Raw genomic sequence first — 10,960 nt, forward strand, 5'->3', positions numbered from 1 at the left:
TAATTAAACTATGATAAGAGGATCTGAATTGACTTCTAGTTTCCTATTCCTGTAAAAGAACTAAGCTTGAACAAAGATGTATTTTCTTTGTCTTTCTTTTGTCTGGTCAGTACTAACAATAAACAGAACTACTTTTTCTTTTCTTTTTTTTTTTTTAAACATGTAACCATGCTGGACTGGCTTGTGTTGTTGGTGAAGGGGTCATGAAGCTAATAGTGTGAAGACACTTGGAGCCTGAGGTTGGGAAGAATACCCTCCCCTCCACATACATGCCTACTCCCGGCCCCCAAATCACCAACTATGCGAGAGCAGCTGGGACAGTGACTTGAGCGCCAGGGGTGGGACACATGAAACCCTGGGGCAGCAGGAGAGACCGTGTGTGTGCTAGGAGGGCCCAGAGGCTGCACAAATGACTCCAGTACCAAGTCTCTGTATCTTCCACATAGGTCTGTATAAACATATAGAGAAGATGTTCGCCTTTTCCCCTTCTCTCTCTCCTGCTCTATGCTGCTTGCCACAGTTCCCGCTCCTTTTTCCACATGAGGGTGAAGGGAAGGGTTATGATGAGCAAGTCATCACTGAATTGCAATCAGACCCACATCCAGCAGCTTCTGGATCTTCTGCACTATTACAGGATTCTTCATGTGTCCGCTGAGTGCCTGGGGGTCCTTCTGCATCTGTTGCAGGATGAGCCACATGGCCAGGTCACTCATCTGCTTCACCTTGGCCATGGCCCACCGCTTCACATCTTCAGGGCTGTCATGTTGGTTGTACAGAACCATCATGTAGCCATGGTGAGCATCTGCTACCTCCTTACAATGGAGTCCAGGTCTAGTGCCTTCTGGCAGACATCCATGGATTTTGTATGGTCCTTCATTGCTTCTCAGGGCAGCTGCTTTCCATGTATAACCCTTGATGAGAGTCAGTTCTAGCTGGATACACTCCTCACAGTCCTTGAGTGGCAGCTGAAACTCCAGGACTTTGATGAAGCAGGTAGCTCGACTGCTGTACAATTTGGTATCTCTTGGGTTCCTGTTTGGTGGCTTCTGTATAGTGCTTCCTGGCCTGGGGATATTTCCAAAGCCAGGCCAGCGTTTATGTGGTCTAGCCACTCTTGCTCCTTCAGGATTTTCTCTGCCTGTTGGCATTTCTTGAGCACATCTGGGGTTCAGCGCTCTGCCAGAGATTTGTAGAAATGGATGGCATCCTTGTACTTTCCTTCTTTGAAATAGGCTCTGTCAATTTGACATAAGCTTTGGCAATCTGTCGAGCATAGTCTTCGTGTCTAGCCCCTCTTCAATGGTCTTCTAACAAAGCTCCTGACATTCACTCTAGTCGCCCTTTGTGAAATACACGACTGCTTGATTGGTCATGTGAGTCATGTTGGTGGGGTCCTGGCCGTTGCTTCTGTCATACTGTCTCAAGGCTGTGTCAAAGTCTTTTTGCTTACAGGCATCCTTCCCCAACTTTTTCTTTCAGTGCCTGCTTATTATTCCCTGGAATATCTTCTTCCATTGGCTCTGACTTGGTCTCCTTTTAGGGAGAAGGTGGTGGTGGAGGTGTCTCAACTTCTTCCTCCTCATCCATACTGCCCAGATGGCCTCGAAGGAGACACTGAGGGTAGTCACGATCTGGGGATGTTGCAGTTTTTGCCCAGGTCAGACGGCCTGTTTGACATTGTTCTATCAGTTCCTGGTAGGTAGGATCTATGAGCAGTGTCTTTGACCTGGGATCACTCTCCAACTTCTGGTACAGATCGGACATGTTGAAAGCATTCTTGAATTTCATCTCTGCTGACTGAGGCTCGATATTCTGTAAACCCTCTTTGAGCTGAGGATCGTTTGCTTCATGTTTTAAAACCTTGTCATAGGTTCGAGTGGCGGATTTAAAGAAGTTTAAGAAATCAAGAGCTGCTGCTTTTTGGGAATAGCCTTTGCCCCAGTCAGGTTTTAAGTCAATGGTTTTGCAACCATCCTCATAAGACTTCTGGCGGTCTCTGTTCTTGGTGTAGGATGCTGAGTGATTGCTGGAGAGCACATGGGCCTGGGGATCTGACTTACTGCCTCAGAGCGACACTGTAATCCACCATCCATGTTGCCAGCACTCAGGGCCTTATTGCCCTTCACTTTAGCTCATTTACCTGCTCCATAGCCTGGTGGCAAACACCATTTAATAGACTTGATCTGCTCCCTGTTCCAAGCCTAGAAGTTGTTGGGATTATTTTCTTTTTACATCTTTATTGGAGTATAATTGCTTTACAATGGTGTGTTAGTTTCTGCTTTATAACAAAGTGAATCAGTTATACATATACATATGTCCCCACATCTCTTCCCTCTTACTTCTCCCTCCCTCCCACCCTCCCTATCCCATCCCTCCAGGAGATCACAAAGCACTGAGCTGATCTCCCCGCGCTATGCGGCTGCTTCCCACTAGCTATCTACCTTACGTTTGGTAATGTATATATGTCCATGCCTCACTCTCACTTTGTCACAGCTTACCCTTCCCCCTTCCCATATCCTCAAGTCCATTCTCTAGTAGGTCTGTGTCTTTATTCCTGTCTTACCCCTAGGTTCTTCATGACATTTTTTATTTTCTTAAATTCCATATATATGTGTTAGCATACGGTATTTGTCTTTTTCTTTCTGACTTACTTCACTCTGTATGACAGACTCTAGGTCTATCCACCTCATTGCAAATAGCTCAATTTCATTTCTTTTTATGGCTGAGTAATAGTCCATGGTATATATGTGCCACATCTTCTTTATCCATTCATCTGATGATGGACACTTAGGTTGTTTCCATCCTCTATTGTAAATAGAGCTATTGTAAATAGAGCTGCAATGAACATTTTGGTACATGACTCTTTTTGGATTTTGGTTTTCTCAGGGTATATGCCCAGTAGTGGGATTGCTGGGTCATATGGTAGTTCTATTTGTAGTTTTTTAAGGAACATCCATACTGTTCTCCACAGTGGCTGTATCAATTTACATTCCCACCAACAGTGCAAGAGGGTTCCCTTTTCTCCACACTCTCTCCAGCATTTATTGTTTCTAGATTTTTTGATGATGGCCATTCTGACTGCTGTGAGATGATATCTCATTGTAGTTTTGATTTGAATTTCTCTAATGATTAATGAAGTTGAGCATTCTTTCATATGTTTGTTGGCAGTCTGTATATCTTCTTTGGAGAAATGTCTACTTAGGTCTTCTGCCGATTTTTGGATTGGGTTGTTTGTTTTTTTGTTATTGAGCTGCATGAGCTGCTTGTAAATTTTGGAGATTAATCCTTTGTCAGTTGCTTCATCTGCAAATATTTTTTCCCATTCTGAGGGTTGTCTTTTTGTCTTGTTTATGGTTTCCTTTGCTGTGCAAAACCTTTGAAGTTTCATTAGGTCCCATTTATTTACTTTTGTTTTTATTTCCATGTCTCTGGGAGGTGGGTCAGAAAGGATCTTGCTGTGATTTATGTCATAGAGTGTCCTGCCTATGTTTTCCTCTAAGAGTTTGATACTTTCTGGCTTTATATTTAGGTCTTTAATCCATTTTGAGCTTATTTTTGTGTATGATGTTAGGGGGTGATCTAATCTCATACTTTTCCATGTACCTGTCCAGTTTTCCCAGCACCACTTATTGAAAAGGCTGTCCTTTCTCCACTGTGCATTCCTGCCTCCTTTATCAAAGATAAGGTGACCGTATATGCGTGGGTTTATCTCTGGGCTTTCTATCCTGTTCCATTGTTCTATCTTTCTGTTTTTGTGCCTGTACCATACTGTCTTGATTACTGTAGCTTTGTAGTATAGTCTGAAGTCAGGGAGCCTGATTCCTTCAGCTCCATTTTTCGTTCTCAAGACTGCTTTGGCTATTCGGGGTCTTTTGTGTCTCCATACAAATTGTGAAATTTTTTGTTCTAGTTCTGTGAAAAATGCCAGTGGTAGTTTGATAGGGATTGCATTGAATCTATAGATTGCTTTGGGTAGTAGAGTCATGTTCACAATGTTGATTCTTCCAATCCAAGAACATGGTATAGCTCTCCATCTATTTGTATCATCTTTAATTTCTTTCATCAGTGTCTTATAATTTTCTGCATACAGGTCTTTTGTCTCCTTAGGTAGGTTTATTCCTAGATATTTTATTCTTTTTGTTGCAGTGGTAAATGGGAGTGTTTTCTTGATTTCACTTTCAGATATTTCATCATTAGTGTATAGGAATGCCAGAGATTTCTGTGCATTAATTTTGTATCCTGCTACTTTACCAAATTCATTGATTAGCTCTAGTAGTTTACTGGTAGCATCTTTAGGATTCTCTATGTATAGTATCATGTCATCTGCAAATAGTGACAGCTTTACTTCTTCTTTTCCGAATTGGATTCCTTTTATTTCCTTTTCTTCTCTGATTGCTGTGGCTAAAACTTCCAAAACTATGTTGAATAAGAGTGGTGAGAGTGGGCAACCTTGTCTTGTTCCTGATCTTAGTGGAAATGCTTTCAGTTTTTCACCGTTGGGGACGATGTTGGCTGTGGGTTTGTCATATATGGCCTTTATTATGTTGAGGAAAGTTCCCTCTATGCCTACTTTCTGCAGGGTTTTTATCATAAATGGGTGTTGAATTTTGTCAAAAGCTTTCTCTGCATCTATTGAGATGATCATATGGTTTTTCTCCTTCACTTTGTTAATATGGTTTATCACTTTGATTGATTTGCGTATATTAAAGAATCCTTGTATTCCTGGAATAAACCCCACTTGATCATGGTGTATGATCCTCTTAATTTGCTGTTGGATTCTGTTTGCTAGTATTTTGTTGAGGATTTTTGCATCTATGTTCATCAGTGATATTGGCCTGTAGTTTTCTTTCTTTGTGACATCCTTGCCTAGTTTTGGTATCAAGGTGATGGTGGCCTCGTAGAAGGAATTTGGGAGTGTTCCTCCCTCTGCTACATTTTGGAAGAGTTTGAGAAGGATAGGTGTTAGCTCTTCTCTAAATGTGTGATAGAATTTGCCTGTGAAGCCATCTGGTCCTGGGCTTTTGTTTGTTGGAAGAAGATTTTTAATCACAGTTTCAATTTCAGTGCTTGTGATTGGTCTGTTCATATTTTCTGTTTCTTCCTGGTTCAGTCTTGTCAGGTTGTGCATTTCTAAGAATTTGTCCATTTCTTCCAGGTTGTCCATTTAATTGGCATAGAGTTTCTTGTAGTAATCTCTCATGATCTTTTGTATTTCTGCAGTGTCAGTTGTTACTTCTCCTTTTTCATTTCTTATTTTGTCTGATATGAGAATTGCTACTCCAGCTTTCTTTTGGTTTCCATTTGCATGAAATATCTTTTTCCATCCCCTTACTTTCAGTCTGTATGTGTCTCTAGGTCTGAAGTGGGTCTCTTGTAGATGCCTAGAAGTTTTTAAAAGATAATTCCTCGCCATTCTTGCAAAACAGTTTGCAAGTTTCTTGTGGAAGAAAAAGTGAACTTTACTTGTCCATAACAACAATGGTGCTGTGGCTTGTCAGAAAGCTGAAAGTTAAATTTCATGCAAAAAATAATCACTGACTCTTAATATAATCACCTTTCTTTATAGAACTAGCAGTCTTTCTAACAACTCTAAAATTTTTTTGTTTTTAAATATTCTGATAGTGAATCATTAAAGAAACCAGGTTTCCAGTTGGGTTTAGTTTTTAAACTTCTAGGACCACAATCCTCATTTTATTTACCAAGCTATCATATAGAAAAATTAGCCCTGGTGGGTGATTTGGAGCTTTCCTACCCATGTGTGATTCATGCAATCATGGGTCTGACTAACATAGTCCATTTACACATCCAAAGGAAGCAAATTACAATCTTTACAATAAGTATTTTACCAAAAATTAAAAAGGGAATAAAACAATGCTTTACATGCTTCTTTGTTAAAAGAAACATTATATTTAACAAAAATTGGATATTATGGGAAGACCTTTACCTTAATAGCTCAGGAAGAGTGTGTGACTGTCTTAGGAGGCTTACTGCTTCATGTAAGTAAACATGTTAAGAGACACTGCCTGGTATCCGTTAAGATCTAGTCAGGAGACTGCAGTCAGACTAGTCACTTAACAGAGAAAATAGAACATAAGTAATTATCAATTAAGTATAAAGTTAAGTGGGTGACTGAAAAGGCAAAAAAGAGAAAATGAGGAAGCAGCTACCTCCCTTAGAGCTGGAAGAACAAAGGAAAGATGTTGTATGTATTTAAAACTTCTCTCTCTCTCTCTCTCTCTCTCTCTCTCTCTCTCTCTCACACCCACACACCCACACACCCACACACACAGAGCACAATTGGTAGAGCTTAATAGGGAGTCATCTGGCAAAGAGGTTTGCAAAGTCCCCACTCCAGTATCACATAAAACACCTGGAAGGAGAGTCAAAATCTTAGTAACTGGCACATTTCTTTAATCCTAAATAAAACCTTTTTCCTACCTATCCAGTTTCCCCTTTGCCTAAGATTACCAGAATGTTCTGATATGAAATAATCAAATGTTATTTTGGCTTATGTTTTCTGACAATTTTAACAAATGTTGATTCAAAGTTGACTTTTGCTTTTTTATTATTAGGAGGGATAAGTACGAAAGAGGGGAAAGATTACTTTTCATTTCCATAATGGACACAAGTTTTATTGTTGACTGCCACAAATATGTTGGCAATATGTAGAGTATAAATTGTAAATAAATAAAACTCAGTTGTCCCAACTAATAAAAGAGATTCTCAACATTTCCCCAATTGTCTAACTTGGGGATGGGGGGTATGATTTTAATAGCAAATATTTCAAGCTAGATAGCAGACACAGTGGAAGAAAGAGGAGATAGTTTGAGCAGACACAGCATTTCTTCAATCTCAACTGCATTTCTTACTCACCTGAGGGCCACCAGCCTAAAGGAATGCCTGCCAACTTCAGGATAGAATAGCCACTTGGGAGATACAGAAAATGACAAAGTACATACATATTTAAAGTAAGAAAAAAAAGCTAAGATTTCTTTAAGTGAAAATCAAGATGGAAATAATTTTACTCTGAAAACCTTCAGAGAATTAAGAGGAGTCTTTAGTTTTTTCCCTTTAACTGATATTTTTAAAACTAACAGCCTCTTTGTCAATCTAGATTTGAAAGAATCTTTAAAATTGCTGCAAAAAATATATACTGATACATCTTACATGGTAGTACTTAACATTAAACAGGATGCTTTTACTTGCTCTAAGGAAAGCTTGTTACATAAGTGCATTTAAACATAGAACCTTCCTACCTGACATCAAAAAAAAAATCTATAAATTCCTAAGGATCCTGAAACTCTTTGAGTTTAAAATTTTGAGGGATTAGGGAAATGTAGGTTATACTCCACTTTTCCCCCTCAAGAATGGTGGTTTTCAACATAACATAGTCTTGCAGAAGGGAAGGGTAGAAAGGTATGAGTTATACAGAATTTTTCCTTGGCAACTTTGATATTCTCCCCTCTCACACACCAGGTTTAGAACCTGGTAGAAAAAAGCAAACATGGAGGTAGAGAACTGCAATATCTGAAAATATGTTACCATTTAAAAAAGATTTTCCATTTGATTATGTTTATGATTATTTCATTGTTTTGCATTATAAGCTATCCTACATAATGATAAGAAGAGCACTGATAACAGCAACCATCACCAAAAAAAAAAAAAATCTTCATTCATAACTAGGGATTAAAATGGCCCATCAAGGCAGGCAGCTCAGTGTAGCTGGAATCTGCCACAAGGAATATAGATCGCACAAAACAGTAGACTAGGAATGAGGACAAAATTTAATTAGGCAAGGACTAGTCTCTGCTGAGACGAAGCCAAACGACATGGAGATCAGAACTTGTGGGGCTGCATTCACAGCAGGCACAGGAGGCAGTGGACCTGCCAGCAGCCAAGAACTGCCCCAGGCGGTGGTGCTTCTCTCCGAGAGAGCCCTGCGAATAGGCTCTTGCTGCTAATTTTTCTAAAATACAGCCAAAAAAGGCTCATGTTGCCAGGTTACCAGCCCAGCAGAGGGCTTTTTCTTTTCCTTTTTCTGTTTCTGCAATTTCAAATGCCCTTGACTTGGAAAAAGTCTACGAACCAACCCAGTTTCCACATTATCTTAACATCGTCACCCCATATATCTCCTGTATTAATTTATCTATGTTAGAAAGACTTTGTTATAATGGATGGACCTAGAGATTATCACAGTAAAGTAAGCCAGACAGAGAAAGACGAATATTATATGATATCACTCATATGTGGAATCTAAAAAAAAAATAATACAAATGAATTTACAAAACAGAAACACTCTCACAGACATAGGAAAAAAACATGCGGTTACCAAAGGGGAAAGGGGTTGGGTTAGGAGTATGGGATTAACAGGTACACACCACTATATATATGGTAGATAAACAATAAGGATTTACTGTATAGCACAGGGAACTATATTCAATATCTTGTAATAACTTAGAAAAGAATCTGGGACTTCCCTGGTGGCACAGTGGTTAAGAATTCGTCTGCCAATGCAGGGAACACAGGTTCACCCCCTGGTCCGGGAAGATCCATGCTGCAGAGCACCTAAGCCCGTGGACCACAACTACTGAGCCTGTGCTCTAGAGCCCGTGCTCTGCAACAAGAGAAGCCACTGCAATGAGAAGCCCGCTTACTGCAACGAAGAGTAGCCCTCGCTCACCGCAACTAGAGAAAGCCCGTGTGCAGCAACGAAGACCCAACACAGCCAAAAATAAATAAATAATTTTTTAAATAAAGAATCTAAATATATATATATATACACACAACTGATTCACTTTGCTGTATGTCTGAAACTAACACAATATCGTAAATCAACTATGCTTCAGTTAAAAAGAAAAGAAAAAGAAAACTTTGTTATAGAACAGACTATCAGAATATCTGTTGATATTTGAGGTCTCAAATTTTTAAGGGAAAACTTTTCACAAATATATAAAAAGGATGTAGAACTATATTTAACCCTTGGCGTTTTCAGAATATTTGTAGTGTCCTCTGCCCTAATTTTCACAGAAGTCCACATCGTGTGTTGATTTAAATGAAGATAATAATTCCATTGTATTCTATAAAGTTGTTGTGAGGATTAAATGATATAAAGTAGAGCACTGAGCAAGACTTTAAGTGTCAGAGGTGAAAGTCTGCAAGTCAGTCTTCTGTTAGAGAGGGAAGAACCCACTGATGGGGGTTCACTAATCCAATTAATGAGTGGCTCCATTTTAAAGATTCTTTGAGGCTTCCTGCAATATACTAGAATTCCTCCAACTATTCTTCTATGCTTTTGATGAAAGAAAACATTTTACACTCAATTTGAACACTTCAATTGAAGAGAGATAGCACTTTGGTTAGAATTAGGCTTCTGAGCCAGACCACCTAGATGGGATCCTTCCCTTTCCTACTGAAGGATCCAAGTGATTTATTTTTCCCTTCTGCCTCATTTTCTCATTCCTGAAATATTGATAATAATAGTACCTCCTTCACAGGATTGTTGAAAGGATTAAATGAGTTAACATATATCAAGGCTTACAACAGAGGTTGGCTATGTGAGCCAATGTTAGCTATCCTCTAGGGGTAAAGTAAAAAATATCTCCCATATCAGCCTGGCTTCTGGAAAATTATTTTTTACTTAGTTCCAGTAACAGCAAAGCTAGCCTTAACAGTTTTGTTCACCACCAACTATAAGTAAACTAACAAAATCATGTTTAAAACCTAGTTCTCTACTTACTTTTTAAAATATGGCTCTCTATTAAAAGGAAAAAAAACTATTCCACACAACTCTACAAAGCTCAATGGATTATTTACTGAGTCTATAGAATTGGCATTTTAGAAGCCGCTTTGAAAACTGATGTCTTTGGCTCACTTTAATCGGCTTTGTTTTGATGTGCAACAATTTCCAAATCTGTTTTCTCTCTGTCAATGACAAATATGTTGGTGATGCAGATGGCCACACTGTAGTATTGTCAGAAACCTTGGCTGAAAGATGCTGTGGAAATACAAAAAAAAGAAAACAATATTGTCCTATTTTTCCAAAAATATCTTCATGATATGTTGACAATTATTAAGGTTATTTCAAATAGAGTGGCAATTATAGCTGCCACATTTGACTTTGATAATCAGTAATTTGTATCACAAAACAATTCTTGCTCATCAGCTTTATGTTTCTTCTCCGTGAATAATTCTTTAAAGTGCTTTATATAGATGATTTAGTGAGCATCACCATGGAACTAGTTCATCTTATAAAGCTTAATTTTAAATGTATATAAAGAATGGGAAGAGCTCATAAATGATGAACATAGGCATTAAAATTCAATTGCTGATAGAACTTGGGCATAAAGTTAATGAGGCAGTTCATGTTTTCTGGTAACTTTTCATCTACTACATGGGAATTTCCATTAGAAACAGAGTTTAAGGTCCAGTGTGTCACCCATTTATCTTTTCTAGTGATGATTTTTCTTTCTCCAACTTGTTCTCTTGTAATGGTCTTGGGACAAGCTAGAGTCACTTCAGCATTATATTGAATAATATTAAAATACAGTTACAGATCAGTACAGAAGGCATTAGGGATCAAGCAGTAAAGAAGTGATGGAAATAAACGTGAACATACCTGGAAATAAATGACTTGAAGGAAAACAATCAAAGTTTTCCTTTTCTATCATTTGAGCAACAAAGTTCTCATTTTGTGGTAAATAGATAATGCAACCCTTATTTCTGAAAGAGCATAAAAATAGATTGAATACTTGTAAAAAGCAATATGGTTGGAAGATAACAGTGCTGTGTAAAGAATCATAGCCAACACGAGTTTCTTCCTGGAAAGTCATTAAAAAAGAATTGATTAGCAAGTTTGATATCCTTTGGCATAAATTAGATTTTATTTTGCACAAATCTTGGCTGGAAATGAATTTGCAAATTATTATGTCTTCTAATGTAATTATATTGTCCTCCGGTATCA

General features: G+C 38.5%; 1 pseudogene; it reads right to left on the reverse strand.

Annotated features, from left to right (window-relative positions):
* Window positions 1–575: 575 nt before the first annotated feature.
* On the reverse strand, window positions 576–2,149 carry LOC136128336 (stress-induced-phosphoprotein 1 pseudogene; annotated as a pseudogene).
* Window positions 2,150–10,960: the final 8,811 nt, after the last annotated feature.

Source organism: Phocoena phocoena, chromosome 9, assembly GCF_963924675.1.
Source record: "Phocoena phocoena chromosome 9, mPhoPho1.1, whole genome shotgun sequence".
NCBI lineage: Eukaryota > Metazoa > Chordata > Mammalia > Artiodactyla > Phocoenidae > Phocoena > Phocoena phocoena.